Source organism: Cupressus sempervirens, chromosome 7, assembly GCF_028749045.1.
Source record: "Cupressus sempervirens isolate cs-2001-9-10 chromosome 7, ASM2874904v1, whole genome shotgun sequence".
NCBI classification, from domain to species: Eukaryota; Viridiplantae; Streptophyta; class Pinopsida; order Cupressales; family Cupressaceae; genus Cupressus; species Cupressus sempervirens.
In genome coordinates, this window is record NC_143124.1 from 433,821,435 (window position 1) to 433,841,090 (window position 19,656).

At 32.1% G+C, this 19,656-nt stretch overlaps 1 pseudogene; it reads left to right on the plus strand.

Annotated features, from left to right (window-relative positions):
• The first annotated feature begins 7,142 nt into the window (after window positions 1-7,142).
• LOC149547411 (WAT1-related protein At5g07050-like) lies at window positions 7,143-19,271 on the plus strand (annotated as a pseudogene).
• The last annotated feature ends 385 nt before the right edge of the window (window positions 19,272-19,656 follow it).

Genomic DNA, 19,656 nt, shown 5'->3' on the forward strand with positions numbered 1-19,656 from the left:
CATTGCGATCTGATAGCTTGATGTCTTTGTTGGATGTACTTGTACAATTGTTTCTTTAATTATGATCTTGTATTTATGTTCGGTGGTCATTTTTTGGTGTAGTATACTTGATTATCTATAGATCTTATAAGATATTGTATTAATTCATGATGTATATTCATTGAGCTTTTCATACCCTATGGCTTGTATAGAGGATGATTATACATTATGGTTATGCCATGTGGTATCTTATGGAATTATATATTATTTCATTTGATTTGTACTTATGGTTATTCTATGATGTGGATTTTGTTATGTATCATACTTAGTATTAATAAAACTTATATATGTGATTCAACATCATGGAACCCTTAAGAGATGTAACCTAGTTATGAATTATTTGTGTTTATGTGAGTTATTACTTCTGCTATGTTACTCTTATTGTTTTCATCTTAAAAAAAATGTTTGGAAAACTTAGTGACATATTAGGTTAATTTCTTTTGGGTTTCCTGGTAGGGTGTTACATCTAGTATCAAAGACTGAGTTTCTACATTGGGAGCTCTGGGTATATTGGAATGCCATTAAATGATAACTAGTTAAATTGAAATGAAACTTAAATAACTATATGTATCTTTTACAACTTGAACACTTGATTTTCAAACTCAAACACTTAAACCTAGAAATAGGAAAAATTGGAATACATCTTGAATTATTTTCAAAACATGTTCTTATGTTTACACTTTATAGTAGTATGCCCTTGTTGATATTATTGGCTTTTCATTGTTCATTCTTGGATATTGTTGTAGGATGGTATCTAGGACTAGATTGACAGTGAGAGGCTATAGATCAGGCCATAGTAGAGGTCATGGGTGAGACTAGGATATTAGTTTGCATGAATCTAGTCATGAGAGTCTTGTTCAAGAAGAGAACAAGGAGGAACACCATGAGGAACATCAAGCTAATTCAGAGGAGGTTGATTTGAGATAGATGATGAGGACTATTATACAGTGCCTACCTCCACCAAGGGGTGTTGATCAGAAGGAATCACATCATGTTGGGAATGAGAAAAGTTGAAGATCCAAAAATCCTTGGGGAGACCTCTAAAATGATCAATAGAGGTTAGCCAAGGCCACTTAGATAAGGGACCTATAGAGGTCCAAGATCAAGGTAGCTGGACCAAGATGGTGTACAAAAGGGGGTATAAGTGGACATCTTTTTTCAGAAATTAGGTAAACTTGAACTTGGGCAAGACATTAGAGGGTCATCCACTGAAAATGAAAAGATGTGTAAAACATATAAATTTTAGTACTCTGAATCTATTTTCTAAACTACTATATTTTTTACAAAATGGATAAGATTAGGTGGTTCAAACCCTATGCACATGAAAAATAGTGCCTAGTTTTTTTAGAAAACACAATGTAGCTATTTTCATGTGCAACACAAAAGACATAGTTATATTTAGTATTTTGCATACCCCTTTGGTAGGATGATAGTCACGAGTCATATCTAGAAGTTGTGTATTTTATTGTAATTTTATGATGATATTTTTTTTATCATGAATTATTAAATACTCTACGTCCTTAAATTTTGGTACTTGTTCATGTGTTGAGCATAACTTGTATCAAAATAATTGAAAATAATTTTTTTTAAATGTGTAAATAATCAAGTGTAGAATAGAACTATGTAATTTATTTTGAATTTGGTTAAGTATATCAAAATTTATTAAAAAAATGGTAGACATATGTCTATGAGGAATGTCAAGGCATTGGTAAAAGTAATTAAAGTTTACAATGTTAATGTTGTCCAAAAAAAGAAAAAAAATATGGTTAGTAAGATAAGAAGATATGTAAGATTATGGTGGTGATTTTAGAGACACCCACTTCACCATTAGCATACCTAATGAAGACAAAGATGAAAATTTATCTTAGAAGATGAAAAAGTATCTAAAGGAAATAAAATGGAGGGAAAATGGTCTCACAAGCCTTTGGGTCATTTCCCTAGGCTATCACCAAGTTATAACCCAATTGAGTTTTTTGGATTCAAATAACCTAATCGGGTTATGAAAATAAAAAATGTATTTAGAACCTAATCGGGTTTTGTATTGTACTACTACACAATAACTCTCTCTCACACACACATACATATTTTTCTTCCACATCTCTCTCTCTCTCACATTCCCTCTCCCTCTTCATATCCCCACCCTCTCTCTAATTCTCTCCATTAACTTCCTCCCTCTTTCAATCTACCTTTGTGTAGTAATAATACATAACTCGATCAAGTTATACAAAACCTAATTTGGTTATTAGTCCATATGGATAATGCAGTTAGAACTCAATAACCCGATCAAGTTATTGAAAATTTTAAATAAAACAACATGTCAAAAGTTATTATGTTATTTCAGTTATGTCCACTAGATTCTACTATTGTTTCACATGTATTTCTATACCAATTATGCAATTGTAAGGTTTTTTGTGCTTGGAAATGCTAGATTTTATATTTTTCATCTGCCAACATATTATTTTATGTTAGTATCTTGTGATTGAGCATAAAATGATCATGCAAATTTGTTTAGTTTTGTATTTTATTATTTATTTTATTCATGTTATTGTTTCTAGGGTAATTTGCAATGATAATCATGGGAAATAACAAAAGAAGATTGATTGAAAAACAAGAGGTAGCAAAGGAAAAAACAAGGGAGTGTATGAGGAGATTACATGCAGGTACATCATAAAATGTCTCCAATGTAAGTGGTGAAAATATACCTATTGATATTGATGTCGTAAACACACATAATTTGACAAACAAAAATGTTTAACATATCCCAATTGAAATGATTAAATCAAAAATACACTTATGTTACCTAATTCCCCTAACGCAATATCTCAAGTTGAAATGATGAATGCACATGATGTAAGTAATGAAAATATAGAGCATGCACGTACATCAACATCTCCTAGAATAATTTGTAGAAAACTAAAGTTTTTAATTGACATTAATGAAAATATTTTGAAGCTAATGCATGATAAAATGTCAGAAAGGAATTGTAGAGAATTGTTCAAAAGATTTGGAATAACTATTTTGAAAATCTAAATCAAAGTGGAAGATGCCAACTTGTTGTAAAAATGGTTAAAAATCTAAAATTTAAAGAGACAATGAGAATTTTGGGGTTAAGAATATCTGAAAGTAGTAGTGAAAGAAGCGTTGTTAGAAATCTCTTTGATGCATAACAATCCATTGGTTCAAAGCACGTACTAAAGATGCTAATACAAGTCAACGAGTCCTCACATCAACAATAATGGGAAAGGGAAAGGGAATGGAAAAAAAATGTATGGTAAGGAAAACAAGTAAATCATTAAGGATAAGTATAACAACATTAGTCAAAGCCTTAGTGAGGAGAGAGAAAAATGAGAATTCTAATGAGACATCTTTTTGGTCATTCCAAGATAGACTCCCACGTAAGGATAAAGTTATTGTTGATGCACTAATAACATTGATATAAAACTTTTGGTGTAACAACATAAGGGCTTCACCAAACCAAAAATATGTTATCAAAAGACAATTTGGGAAAACAAACGGTGAGCCATGTATGCAAATTTTTTTTTGGATATGGCTCAAATATAAATTTATGAAATGTTTCTTCAAATATTTCATCAAATTAAAATCAGGCAAAGGTTTTTTGAGATGACAAAACAATTCTATGTTAATATAAATCATACATGCACTAGATGTTGTTGCAGGTTTCATATTGAGTTTTCTATGAATTATAATGTTTATAATTATATATGTTGTATTTTGCATACTAACAAAATATTGTAGGAATATGCTCTACAATTACCTCCTAAGTCACCGAGAGAATTTATTGCAAGTGTACTATGTAAATAAGATTATGGGTGCATTTATTATAAGACCATGCATTTGAAAGTTTTTGCCCTCAATGTGGTGGTTTTCAAAAGTTGCATAGATGCATACTTCTAGATAGCACACATGCAATTGGTAAAACACTAGTTTCTCTTGGAAAGTACAAGCCAGTTATTTATGGTGTTAAAGATGGAAAAGAATTAAAGAGGTGTGAATTAGTAAATAGTGACATATGTGTATTTGATTTTATGAAATTGTTTAAAGAGAAAATAGTTTATGTCTACATAGGTCATACACATAGAACTAGATTGTTAGATGAGCATTTCAAGTTGTGTAAGGACACTTTTCCCTTGGGTACAATTGTGTCAGTTGTTGACTTTGCTGAAAACTATACACTAAAACCTCAAAATGAAGTGCAACAAATGTATTACAATGCTATAGAAGTGTCAATTTTTTTATACATAGCATTTATTCATGCACATGATAGCACAGAGGATGACACAAAATTATTAAGAGAGTATCACTTCTATATCAGTGATGACCGAACTCATTCATCAGAGTTTGTGTAAGGATTTTTTAGAGTTTTCTATGAAAATTTGAGGGAAAGAGATGAAAGATATAATCAACACAGTATATGGTCAAACAATAGCACTGCAAAATTCAAGAACGCAAGGATGTTCTATTGGTTGAGTAGGATGCATGTGACAAGTGGATGAATCATTTTTTGAATTTCATTGAGGCGGGACATGGAAAGAGAAAGCATGATGGTACTGGAGCATGTTTGAAAAGAGACCTTATTAGAGAGGAATTAAAGTACAAAGGTGAGACAATATTATAAAATACTGAAACAATTGTCCAATGGTGTAGTTCTATGATGGGACTAGGTATTACAGGTAAGTCTATGATTTCTAGATATTTTTGGTTGATATGTGAACCTAACATTGAAAATTTATAAGATTTTTGTACATTTACAAGATCAAGTGAGATGCATTCATTTTGAAGTTCAAATGCACCATCACTAGCTATTCATACTAGAAAGCTTGGATGATTTTTCTCTTCTTGTATGCATCATGGGATGAATGTGAATCAAAATAGTGGGTTGACCTATGGTATTTTAGACCTTTGCATCCAATTGATTCATATCAACTTCCTACAACACTACAACTCAACAGATTGAAACATCAATATATTTTAAGCATATATCTAACCTAGTTGAACCAAGTATTAAGTTATCAATTTAATACTTGGTTAAAATGTATGACTTTCAATTTTGGCTTTAACTTATCCTTCTATATAATGCAAGTCATGTATATGCAGTTATTGCATATGACAATAATGATGAAGAAACATCTCTATCCATTTGAAACACAATATTTGCTGCAAAGGAGAAATCATTGCAATTATGAGCATCTCTGCATACCCAACTACCTAGACATTGCTGTCACTTTGCTATGACTAGTCCACTGATTCACTTCAGAACAAAATATGTTCATGCCCAAAACAACACCAATTTAAGATAATTATAAAAAAATCATCTCCATAAGTATTTCTTTGTAGAGATATTCATGCCTTATACAGTATAAGGCATGAATATGTCACTGCAACGATATAGGCCATTTCTTTTTGAAACATCTCTATCTATTTCAGACATGATATTTACTGCAAAGGAGAAATCATTGCAATTATGAGTATCTCTGCATACCCAACTGCCTAGACATCACTGTCACTTTGCTATGACTAGTCCATTGATTCACTTCAGAACACAATATGTTCATGACCAATAAAACACCAATTTAAGATAATTATAAAAACATCATCTCCATAAGTATTTCTTTGCAGAAATATTCATGCCTTATAAGGCATGAATATCTCTGCAAAGAAATACTTATGGAGATGATGCTTTTTATAATTATCTTAAATTATCTGCGTTTTTGTATCAGATATGGCAATACACGTGTCAACAATTGGGGAGTCACGTTTTTGGTAACGTTGATTTAAAATCTTCAAAATAATAAATACATAATTTAAAAATAATGTTATGGCTTCAATACCATAGCTTTTACAGTTTCTTTTATTGTTCATAAAGCGTGAACCTAAGGGGAGGTTAGGTTGTTTTAAAATCTTCAAAATAATAAATACATAATTTAAAAACAATGTTATGGCTTCAATACGTAGCTTTTTCTGTTGTTTTTATTATTTTTAAAGCATGAACCTAAGGGGAGGTTAGGTCAGTTACATGCTTTATCAGGGGAAAGAGATGTTTCTTTTAATAGGGTTTGGGAAGATTAAAAGAAAACACAAGGGAGCTAAGCAGGGAGGTAGTTATAGCAGGGATGACACTGAGAAGAAGAGGCAGTGGGAGCAGACATAGCTAAGGGTCTAAACTTCCAAGTTCATTCCAGGTTACATTTCTCTATTTATGTTTTGCGTATGATGGAAAAATTGCTTAGGGAATGATTTTTGTATGGTGTGCTCTACATATACAAGTCATGTATTGGAACCAATGGACCTTGAAATGAAAATCTGGACAAGAAAATTTGAAAATGAAATCTTTATTAGTATGGTTTGGAAATGTGTTAAAATGGTTCCTCTGTTTGCATATGTTACTAAAAAAGGATGTCTTGCTAGAAATGTTGATGCTAAATGACAATCCCTAAAACCCTGAGACGTTATGCTAGAACTGGTGAAGTTAAATGTTATGGATGATACCCTAAATGCAAATTTGTAATTATATGCAACTATTGAAATGCTGAAATTTGGATCAGCAAATCTATAATGATGTATGACATGACATGGACGTATACTAATGATCAGAAAATTTAATTAATGATGTATTATTAATCTTTGTTAACAAATAGTTTTGACTTTTTCACTTTTATGTTTTTCTTCTGTTCCGCATTTTTCGGTTTATAATGATGTGGCATAGCTAGTCTAGGTTTGGTTCTTTACAAATTGCCTATCAGCTATTTAAAATTGTCAGGAAGATATTTGAATGGGGTTTGTTGGGATACATGTTGCCTCCATTTTACCATTTCTTCTCTTGGCCCATTCATTATTATAAAGTCTTTTATACCTAGATCAAGATGAAAAGTATATTCAGAGCTTTCATTACTTGGGTATGAAAATACTTCACTTACATTTTAGTGATGCGTTGAATATCATGCTGTAACTTTTATAATTAATCTGATTTTGAGATTAATAATTATCGTTCTACATCTCTATTTTTCCCAGTTCTATTGATTTTAGTGGTCTATTGACAAAACTGAAGAAAGACAATACAAAAAATAATAGTAGTTGTGTTAAAAGCAATGGAGATGTTTGATAAAGCGAAGCCTTATGTAGCAATGTTGATATTGCAATTTGCACATGCAGGGGGCTCCATAATGACAAAAATATCTTTAAATGATAGAATGAATCACTATGTGTTGGTAGTGTACATAAACATATTTGCAACCATAGCTTTTGCTCCTTTTTCTTTTTTTCTTGAAAGGTATATGGGATTTTCTTAAATAAACCTATGTTTCAACATTTTTTCATTGCTAATTTTGGGTCATATTTGAATGAATTATAACTTGGTCTGATGTGTTGAATGGCAGGAATTTTTGAACAAAAATAACTTTCCCATATTTTGTCAATTTTTCGTTCTTGGGTTGTTAGGGTAAATATAAAGAACTTTTTTCATTTATTTGAACCATACTCTTGTTATCATACTGATGGAAGGTTTTTTCTATATTTTTAGGCCTCTCAGTAACAACTTTTATGATGTGGGTTTGGATTTTACTTCTCCCACTTTTGGAAGTGCACTGTTTAACCTCATTCCTATGATTACTTTTGTGATTGCTCTCATCTTTAGGTAATTATAAGAAAATATAATCAAGCATTTTGTGTTATTACTATAATGTTGAAGTGAGAAATAGTTCACATGAACCTATTTCTTATGAGAATGAATAAAAGACACAGCTTTCAGTTTATCTAAATAGTATTTTTTATTATATAATTAACACAGTGGAAAAAAAAGATTTGTGTGATTATTTAGAATGGAGGAAATAAAAGTTGGGGAAGTACGTAGTCTAACTCCCATGCATCTTCCATCCTTCCATCCTTCTTATATGGCAAAGAAGCTAACACCCTGCCACTGCAAAATTATATATAGACTGATCGTAACTCATTGTTGATGAATGAATGCATAAGCATTTGATTAAAAAACACATCTCATTCTCTTAGAACAAAAATCTCTATACATTAATCCTCTCAAGCTATGAAAATTCTATTGCATGAGGGCATGTTCAAGTCTGGAACTGGTATACTAGATTGGTATTTGGCCTTTTGTACATTGGCCACATCCAAGCCATCATGCAAGATGTCAAGAACCAAGGTATGTGGAATGTTCAAATGGTGCCAGCTTGAGTTGAGAAATCAAGAAGAACAAAGAATTTCATAATATTAAAGCTAGCTCACGAACATTAAATATAAATTTGTCATTTCTCAATATCACCAAGTGTTAGATGACTACGATTTCCTAAGAAACAAAACGTTTTTGATAGCCTAAATATAATTTCCAAAATGTTGTGTTCAGTGATATTTGCGATTACCCAGATGCCTCGTAATGTGGTGACATTTTTAAATAAAATAAAATTTTCCTTAAGTTGTGTGGAATGGATTTTTCAATTACACAGATGCCTTCTAATGCAGCGGCCTTTTCCTCATTTGTAGGAATTCATTTTTCCCTTTCTGCTCATAGAATGTGTCTTTTTATGCTTTGAAATTTGTGTTTTTTCTGTGACAGTCTATTGGTACCGACTAATGCCCACTGCAATTTCTGATAAACATTTATAAGATATTCTAAACATAAAAAAATTGCACCTTTCCCTGGGCTCACATAACATTAATGTAGAAACTAGCTAGAAACTACTAGAAATATGATCTGTTATTGGTTGATTACAAATAGATTAATCGTTGTTTAAGTGGTATGCCTTGGCAATAGTTTTTTGCCTTGGTAGGAACTAAGAAACAAAATGGATTAATTTTGTATCTGATTTTTTCTTTGCATACCCAAACTGCATGTAGGCCATTGCTTTTTGAAACATCTCTATCCATTTGAAACATGATATTTGCTGCAAAGGAGAAATCATTGCAATTATGAGTATTTTTGTATACCCAACTGCCTGGACGTCATTGTCACTTTGCTATGACTAGTCCACTGATTCACTTCAGAACACAATATGTTCATGCCCAAAAAAACACCAATTTAAGATATTTATAAAAACATCATCTCCATAAGTATTTCTTTGGAGAGATATTCACGCCTTATACAGTATAAGGCATGAATATGTCACTGTCATGATATAGGCCATTTCTTTTTTAAACATCTCTATCCATTTCAAATATGATATTTGCTGCAAAGGAGAAATCATTGCAATTATGAGTATCTCTGCATACCCAACTACGTGGACATCACTGTCACTTTGCTATGACTAGTCCACTAATTCACTTTAGAACATAATATGTTCATGTCCAAAAAACCACCAATTTAAGATAATTATAAAAACATCATCTTCATAAGTATTTCTTTAAAAAGATATTCATTGCTTATATATAAGACATGAATATCTCTACAAAGAAATACTTTTGGAGATGATGTTTTTATAATTATCTTAAATTATCTACATATCTGTATCAGATATGGCAATACATGTGTCAGAAATTGCGGAGTCACATTTCCTGTAACGTTGTTTTAAAATCTTCAAAATAATAAATACATAATTTAAAAACAATGTTATGGCTTCAATATCGTAGCTTTTACCGTTGCTTTTATTGTTTTTAAAGCGTGAACCTAAGGGGAGGTTAGGTTGTTTTAAAATCTTCAAAATAATAAATACATAATTTTAAAACAATGTTATGGCTTCAAGACCATAGCTTTTACCGTTGTTTTTATTGTTTTTAAAGTGTGAACCTAAGGGGAGGTTAGGTCAGTTACATGCTTTATTGGGGGGAAAGAGATGTTTCTTTTAATAGGGTTTGGGAAGATTAAAAGAAAACACAAGGGAGCTGGGCGGGGAGGCAGTTATAGCACGGACGACACTAAGAAGAAGAGACATTGGGAGCAGACACAGCTACGGGTCTAAACTTCCAAGTTCTTTCTATGTTACATTTCTCTATTTATGTTTTTCGTATCATGGAAAAATTGCTTAGGGAATGATTTTTGTATGGTGTTCTCTGCATATACAAGTCATGTATTGGAACCAATGGACCTTGAAATGAAAATCTGGACTAGAAAATTTGAAAACAAAATCTTTATTGCTATGGTTTGGAAATATGTTAAAATGGTTCCTCTATTTGCATATGTTATTGAAAAGGGATGTCTTGCTGGAAACATTGATGCTTAATGACAATGCCTAAAACCCTTAGATGTTTTGCTAGAACTGGTGATGTTAAATGTTATGGATGATACCCTAAATGAAAATTTTTAATTATATGCAACTGTTGAAATGCTGAAATCTAGATCAGCAAATTTGTAATGATGTATGACATGACATGGACGTATACTAATGATCAGAAAATTTGATTAATGATGTATTATTAATCTTTGTTAACGAATATTTTTGCCTTTTATGCTTTTATGTTTTTGTTCTGTTCCGCATTTTCCAGTTTATGATGATGTGGCATAGCTAGTCTAGGTTTGGTTCTTTACAAATTGCCTATTGGCTAATTAAAATTGTCAGGAAGATATTTGAATGGGGTTTGTTGGGATAAATGTTGCCTCCATTTTACCATTTCTTCTCTTGGCCCATTCATTATTATAAAGTCTTTTAAACCTAGATCAAGATGAAAAGTATATTCAGAGCTTTCATTACTTGGGTATGAAAATACTTCACTTACATTTTAGTGATGCGCTGAATATCATGCTGTAACTTTTATAATTAATCTAATTTTGAGATTAATAATTATCATTCTACATCTCTATTTGTCGTAGGTCTATTGATTTTAGTGGTCTATTGACAAATTTGAAGAAAGACAATATGAAAAATAATAGTTGTTGTGTTAAAAGCAATAGAGATGTTTGATAAAGCGAAGACTTATGTAGCAATGTTGATATTGCAATTTGCATATGCAGGGGGCTCCATAATGAAAAAAAAATCTTTAAATGACAGAATGAATCACTATGTGTTTGCAGTGTATAGAAACATATTTCCAACCATGGCTTTTGCTCCTTTTGCTTTTTTTCTTGAAAGGTATATGGGATTTTCTTAAATAAACCTATGTTTCCACATTTTTTCATTGCTAATTTTGTGTCACATTTGAATGAATTATAACCTGGTCTGATGTGTTGAATGGCAGGAATACCCAAACAAAAAATAATTTTTCCCATATTTTGTCAAATTTTCGTTCTTGGGCTGTTAGGGTAAATATAAAGAACTTTTTTCATTTATTTGAACCATACTTTTTTTATCATACTAATGGAAGGTATTTTCTATATTTTTAGGCCTCTCAGTAACAACTTTTATTATGTGGGTTTGGATTTTACTTCTCCCACTTTTGGAAGTGCACTGTTTAACCTCGTTCCTATGATTACTTTTGTTATTGCTCTCATCTTCAGGTAATTATAAGAAAATATAATCAAGCATTTTGTGTTATTACTATAATGTTGAAGTGAGAAATAGTTCACATGAATCTATTTCTTATGAGAATGAATAAAAGACACAACTTTTAGTCTACCTAAATATTATTTTTTATTATATAATTAACACAGTGGAAAAAAAACATATGTGTGATTATTTAGAATGGAGGAAATAAAGTTTGGGGAAGTACATAGTCTAACTCCCATGCATCTTCCATCCTTCTTATATGGCAAAGCAGCTAACACCCTGCCACTGCAAAATGATATATAAACAGATTGTAACTCATTGTTGATGAATGAATGCATAAGCATTTGATTAAAAAACACATCTCATTCTCTTAGAACAAAAATCTCTATACATTGATCCTCTCAAGCTATGAAAATTCTATTGGATGAGGGCATATTCAAGTCTGGAACTGGTATACTAGATTGGTATTTGGCCCTTTATACATTGACCACATCCAAGCCAACATGCAAGATGTCAAGAACCAAGGTATGTGCAATGTTCAAATGCTGCCATCTTGAGTTGAGAAATCAAGAAGAACAAAGAATTTGATAGAATTAAAGCTAGCTCACGAACATTAAACATAAATTTTTCATTTCTCAATATCATCAGGTATTAGATTACCACAATTTCCTAAGAAACAAAATAGTTTTGATAGCCTAAATATAATTTCCCAAATGTTGTGTTCAGTGATATTTGCAATTACCAAGATGCCTCGTAATGTGGTGGCATTTTTAAATAAAATAAAATTTTCCTTAAGTTGCGTGGAAGGGATTTTTCAATTAAACAGATGCCTTGTAATGTGGTGGCCTTTTCCTCATTTGTAGGAATTCATTTTTCCCTTTCTGCTCATAGAATGTGTCTTTTTATGCTTTGAAATTTGTGTTTTTTCTGCGACAGTCTATTGGTACCGACTAATGCCCAATCCAATTTCTGATAAACATTTATAAGATATTCTAAACTTTAAAAAATTGCACCTTTCCCTGGGCTAACATAACATTAATGCAGAAACTAGCCAGAAGCTACTAGAAATCTGATCTATTATTGGTTGATTACAAAAAGATTAATCATTGTTTAAGCAATATGCCTTGGCAATAGTTTCCTGCCTTGGCAGGAACAAAGAAAAAAAATGGATTAATTATGTATCCATTTGAAACAAGATATTGGCTACAAAGGAGAAATAATTGCAATTATGAGTATCTCTACATACCCAACTACCTGGACGTCACTGTCACTTTGCTATGACTAGTCCACTGATTCACTTCAGAACACAATATGTTCATGCCCAAAAAAACACCAATTTAAGATAATTATAAAAACATCATCTCCAAAAGTATTTCTTTGCAGAGATATTCATGCCTTATATAGTATAAGACATGAATATGTCACTATCACGATATAGGCCATTGCCTTTTGAAACATCTCTATCCATTTCAAAAATGATATTTGCTGCAAAGGAGAAATCATTGCAATTATGAGTATCTCTGCATACCCAAATGCCTTGACGTCACTGTCACTTTGCTATGACTAGTCCACTGATTCACTTCAGAACACAATATGTTCATGCCCAAAAAAACACCAATTTAAGATAATTATAAAAATATCATCTCGATGAGTATTTCTTTGCAAAGATATTCATGCCTTATACAGTATAAGGCATGAATATGTCACTGTCACAATATAAGCCATTGCTTTTTGAAACATCTCTATCCATTTCAAACACGATATTTGCTGCAAAGGAGAAATCAATGCAATTATGAGTATCTCTGCATACCCAACTGCCTGGACGTCACTGTCACTTTTCTACGACTAGTCCACTCATTCACTTCAGAACACAATATGTTCATGCCCAAAAAAACACCAATTTAAGATAATTATAAAAACATCATCTCCATAAATATTTCTTTGCAGAGATATTCATGCCTTATACAGTATAAGGCATGAATATGTCACTGTCACGATATAGGCCATTCCTTTTTGAAACATCTCTATCCATTTCAAACACAATATTTGCTGTGAAAGAGAAATCATTGCAATCATGAGTATCTCTGCATACGCAAATTGCCTAGACGTCACTATCACTTTGCTATGACTAGTCCACTCATTCACTTCAAAACACAATATGTTCATGCCCAAAAAAACACCAATTTAAGATAATTATAAAATCATCTTCATAAGTATTTCCTTTTAGAGATATTCATGCCTTATACAGTATAAGGCTTGAATATGTCCCTGTCACGATATAGGACATTTCTTTTTGAAACATCTCTATCCATTTCAAACACGATATTGACTGCAAAGGAGAAATCATTGCAATTATGAGTATCTCTACATACCCAACTGCCTGGATGTCATTGTCACTTTGCTATGACTAGTCGACTGATTCACTTCAAAACACAATATGTTCATGCCCGAAGAAACACCAATTTAAGATAATTATAAAAATATCATCTCCATAAGTATTTCTTTGCAAAGATATTCATGCCTTATACAGTATAAGGCATGAATATGTCGCTGTCATGATATAGGCTATTTCTTTTTGAAACATCTCTATCCATTTCAAACATGATATTTGCTACAAAGGAGAAATCATTGCAATTATGAGTATCTCTGCATACCCAACTACCTGGATGTCACTGTCACTTTGCTATGACTAGTCCACTATTTCACTTCAGAACACAATATGTTCATGCCCAAAAAAACACCAATTTAAGATAATTATAAAAACATCATCTCCATAAGTATTTCTTTGCAAAGATATTCATGCCTTATACAGTATAAGGCATGAATATGTCACTGTCATGATATAGGCCATTGCTTTTTGAAACATCTCTATCCATTTCAAACATGATATTTGCTGCAAAGGAGAAATCATTGCAATTACGAGTATCTCTGCATACCCAACTGCCTAGATGTCACTATCACTTTGCTATGTCTAGTCCACTGATTCACTTCAGAACACAATATGTTCATGCCCAAAAAAATACCCATTTAAGATAATTATAAAAACATCATCTGCATAAGTATTTCTTTGCAGAGATACTAATGCCTTATACTGTATAAGGCATGAATATCTCTGCAAAGAAATACTTATGGAGATGATGTTTGTATAATTATCTTAAATTATCTGCTTATCCATATCAGATACGACAATATGCATGTCAGAAATTGGGGAGTCACTTTTTCGGTAATGTTATTTTAAAATCTTCAAAATAATAAATACATAATTTAAAAACAATGTTATGGCTTCAATATCATAGCTTTTACCATTTCTTTTATTGTTTTAAAAGCATGAACCTAAGGGGAGGTTAGGTTGTTTTAAAATCTTCAAAAGAATAAATACATAATTTAAAAACAATGTTATGGCTTCAATAGAGTAGCTTTTACTGTTGTTTTTATTGTTTTTAAAGTGTGAACCTAAGGGGAGGTTAGGTCAGTTACATGCTTTATCGAGGGAAAGAGATGTTTCTTTTAATAGGGTTTGGGAAGATTAAAAGAAAAAATAAGGGAGCTAAGTAGGGAGGCAGTTACAGCAAGGACGACAGTGAGAAGAAGAGGCAGTGGGAGCAGACACAGCTACGGGTCTAAACTTCCAAGTTCTTTCTAGGTTACATTTCTCTGTTTATGTTTTTCTTATGATGGAAAATTTTCTTAGGGAATGATTTATGTATGGTGTGCTCTACATATACAAGTCATGTATTGGAACCAATGGACCTTGAAATGAAAATCTAGACTAGAAAATTTGAAAATGAAATCTTTATTGCTATGGTTTGGAAATGTGTTAAAATGGTTCCTCTGTTTGCATATGTTACTGAAAAATGATGTCTTGATGGAAACGTTGATGCTAAATGATAATGCCTGAAACCCTTAGATGTTATCCTAGAACTGGTGATCTTAAATGTTGTGGATGATACCCTAAATGCAAATTTGTAAGTATATGCAACTATTGAAATGTTGAAATCTGGATCAGCAAATCTGTAACATTGATGTATGACATGACATGGACGTATACTAATGATCAGAAAATTTAATTATAGATGTATTATTAATCTTTGTTAATGAATATTTTTGACTTTTCAGCTTTTATGTTTTGGTTATGTTCCACATTTTCCGGTTTATGATGATGTGGCATAGCTAGTCTAGGTTTGGTTCTTTACAAATTGCCTATCGGCTAATTAAAATTGTGAGGAAGATATTTGAACAGGGTTTGTTGGGATGCATGTTGCCTCCATTTTACCATTTCTTCTCTTGGCCCATTCATTATTTTAAAGTCTTTTAAAACCAGATCAAGATGAAAAGTATATTCAGAGCTTTCATTACTTGGGTATGAAAATACTTCACTTACATTTTAGTGATGCGCTGAATATCATGCTGCAACTTTAATAATTAATCTAATTTTGAGATAAATAATTATCGTTCTACATCTCTATTTGTCGTAGGTCTATTGACTTTAGTGGTCTATTGAAAAAATTGAAGAAACACAATACGAAAAATAAGAGTAGTTTTGTAAAAAGCAATGGAGATGTTTGATAAAGTGAAGCCTTATGTAGCAATGTTGATATTGCAATTTGCATATGCAGGGGCTCCATAATGACAAAAATATCTTTAAATGACAAAATGAATCACCATGTCTTGGCAGTGTATAGAAATAAATTTGCAACCATAGCTTTTGCTCCTTTTGCTTTTTTTCTTGAAAGGTATATGGGATTTTCTTAAATAAACCTATGTTTCCATATTTTTCCATTGCTAATTTTGGGTCATATTTGAATGAATTATAACTTGGTCCGATGTGTTGAATGGTAGGAATTCTTGAACAAAAATAACTTTTCCCATATTTTGTCAAATTTTCGTTCTTGGGCTATTAGGGTAAATATAAAGAACTTTTTTCATTTATTTGAACCATAGTTTTGTTATCATACTGATGGAAGGGTTTTTTTATATATTTAGGCCTCTCAGTAACAACTTTTATTATGTGGGTTTGGATTTTACTTCTCCCACTTTTGGAAGTGCACTGTTTAACCTTGTTCAAAAATAACTTTTCCCATATTTTGTCAAATTTTCGTTCTTGGGCTATTAGGGTAAATATAAAGAACTTTTTTCATTTATTTGAAACATACTTTTGTTATCATACTGATGGAAGGGTTTTTCTATATTTTTAGGCCTCTCAGTAACAACTTTTATTATGTGGGTTTGGATTTTACTTCTCCCACTTTTTGAAGTGCACTGTTTAACCTTGTTCCCATGATTACTTTTGTGATTGCTCTCATCTTCAGGTAATTATAAGAAAATATAATCAAGTATTTTGTGTTATTACTATAATGTTGAAGTGAGAAATAGTTCACATGAACCTATTTCTTATGAGAATGAATAAAAGACATAGCTTTCAGTCCATCTAACTAGTATTTTTTATTATATAATTAACATAGTGGAAAAAAAACATTTGTGTGATTATTTAGAATGGAGGAAATAAAAGTTGGGGAAGTACGTAGTCAAGAAAAAGTACTGGGAATGCTAGTTTGTGTGGGTGGAGCCATGCTCATGACCTTCTACATAGGACAAATTGTTCCCATGCCTCGGCCTTCACATGATCCCTTGAAAGAGGATAATGCCAGTAATCAAGATATGGTCAAAGGTTGCCTATGTCTGATTACAATGACCCTGTCTTAGGGTTCCTTGTTTGTTCTTCTTGTATTTAACTTCTTCACATTTTGTAATACTATTATTTTGATTTAACGTTATAGTTTTTGTGTCAGTTCATTGACTTATATTTCATGAATAGTAGTTCACATGAACCTATGTCATATTAGAATAAATAGAATACTCAACATTCATTGCATCTTGTGTATAATTGATGATACTAGCTAATTTTGAAACTTCCTTAATATTAACAAGAATCAACAAATACCCATATATGAAAGAGCAATAACAGAGATTACTGCTCTGTTTTGCTCAATAAACAAAATGCACAGCCGAATATGAGGGATGGAGATACCAAAAATTCAAACAACCAAATAGCTGGAGATGTGCAAACTTCATAAAATAATAAAACTCAAAACTACTAGTGATGTAATTAAACTTGCAGTAATCTTGAGCTGTATAAGAACAACCTGGAGCTACTTAGAGCTCTCACAAAAAATTGTCTAGAGCAGTCACTGCTCAATTTGATAACACCAATAATGCTGCTGCACAGAATTACCTGCTGCTGCAAAGACTACTGTATGGGAGAATAATGGAAAATATTTTCTCTCTTTTGTCTTCTGGCTGTCCACAAATTTTTCCCACACAAAAATTTGAATTCGAAGTTACCTACAAAAATTTAATGCATTGTCAGAATCCAGCTGGGAATGAAATTCAAAAAAAAAAAAAAACTAGCCATTCCCCTGATAAGTTGGAGATAATTTCTACAGCAAGTCAAATTGTGATATTGCTATCAGGATTTAACTATGTGATTTGAGAATAAATGGAGCACTTAGTACTCATTGGATCTAGGTGATGCTCACAGGGGTGAAGCACCAGGACTTACCGGGAGGTCACCCATCCCAATACTACTCCAGCCTGAGCACACTTAACGACTGATTTTCCTCCATGGTTAATCCCAAAGCTTCCAACCCCATTTGCAAAACCTTCACCAAATGTATGCTTGACTCAACGACAACAACAATAAATGATTTAAATTCCAACAAATATATGGTATTAAAGAACATAAGCGTTTAATTAAACTCTCCACCACAAAACATATCTCATCTTTTTGGACACTTACTCTAATTTATTTCAGTCTGTACAAATTGTGAATGCAGGCCTGGGTTCTCAAGAAGTATACTGCACAACTCTCCCTTGTTACCCTCATATGCTTCATGGGCTCAGTTCAGTCAATTGCAGTCACTTGGGCTATTGAACGTCATCCATCTTCCTGGGCAGTTGGATTCGACATGAAACTTCTGGCAGCTGTTTATTCTATAAGTTTAGTAGTTTTCTATCCAAACAATTTTTTCGGTAAATGTCACAAGCTTATGTTAAACATGTTAAATATTTGAAATTGATTTAGTTAGCTAATTTAACTTTCTATGATGAATTCAGGGAGTGATAGTTACAGGCGTGGGATACTATCTTCAAGGGTTGTGTATGAAGACAAAGGGGCCTGTTTTTGCTACCGCATTCTTTCCATTGGGCATGATAATTACAGCTATAATGGACTCCATTATTCTTCATCAGAGGCTCTATTTGGGAAGGTCTTTTGTTTTTCTAGAATTTTTTATTTGAATAAATGTATTATAACATAGCTTGCATGTTTTTGATTTAGTTTAACGCTTTGCAGCGTGCTGGGAGCTGTTGTGATAGTGGTAGGATTTTACGCTATTTTGTGGGGCAAATTGAAGAACACTATATAAACTCACGAGGAAGCAATCATGGATGGAGATATAGAGATTAAAGATATACAAATACTACCGGAAGAACAATGATGCTTGATTAAATAACGATGTCATAGCAGTTATAATTGTGATATTCACTGAATATCAAAACCCAGCAAAAGGAGACTTATTTTTATCTAAATTTGGAGAAAGAAGTGAGAATTTTTTTAATCCCATAATCTTTGGTGCATTTTATGGATATTTTATAAGAAATGAGTGCTACCATTTAGTAATTTTTTAAAGGAAGTGGAAAATTTTGCTTCAAATTAAATATAATGAACTAACTCAGTGTTGTCTTAGTCAAGTGATAACTTTGTCTCGGCTTATGTTCTTGCCGAGAGACTCTATTCCTATTCACCGAGTACCTCGGTCCTCGTTGCCAAGTTTTCCTTTGCTGATTTAGTGACTCGGCATCTTCCTTGCCGTGTCCCTCTTTGTGGACTTGCCGAGTTACTCCTTGGTGACTGAGTGACTCGACAACCTCTCTTGTCGAGCAGCTTGGTTACCTCTACCCCTGGCCTGACCTTTTCCTTTTTTTCTCATTTTGTTTACCAATCTTTAATATAAATTTAGCTTATATCCTCACATTAATGAGTGTGTATATATTTTAATGGTCTACCATAACATGTTATTGTCTTCTAAATTCGTCGCTATTCATTAAATGAGTTGTTTCTATTTATATTTGTAATAGAAATATTGTATTTATCATGTGAAATGTGTCAAAGATAATTGTAATATTGATTCTAGACATCAATTGAATTTTCATAGATCAGATGTGGTGCACTTCA